Raw genomic sequence first — 211 nt, forward strand, 5'->3', positions numbered from 1 at the left:
TATATAAATGAGGGCTCTAAACAATAAAAAGTTAAAATTTAAACATAGGAAACCTTTTAATCTATAATTAAATTTAATGACCCCTTGCCAATTTCTGTCCCACAAAATTTACTACTACTTTAATTAAAAATTTTCCCAAAAGGAAAAAATAATTAGATTTTCCCTTTTAACAAAACCATTATAATGGTAAATACCCCCCCATCCCCCCCCC

This window comes from Penaeus monodon, chromosome 15, assembly GCF_015228065.2.
Source record: "Penaeus monodon isolate SGIC_2016 chromosome 15, NSTDA_Pmon_1, whole genome shotgun sequence".
NCBI classification, from domain to species: Eukaryota; Metazoa; Arthropoda; class Malacostraca; order Decapoda; family Penaeidae; genus Penaeus; species Penaeus monodon.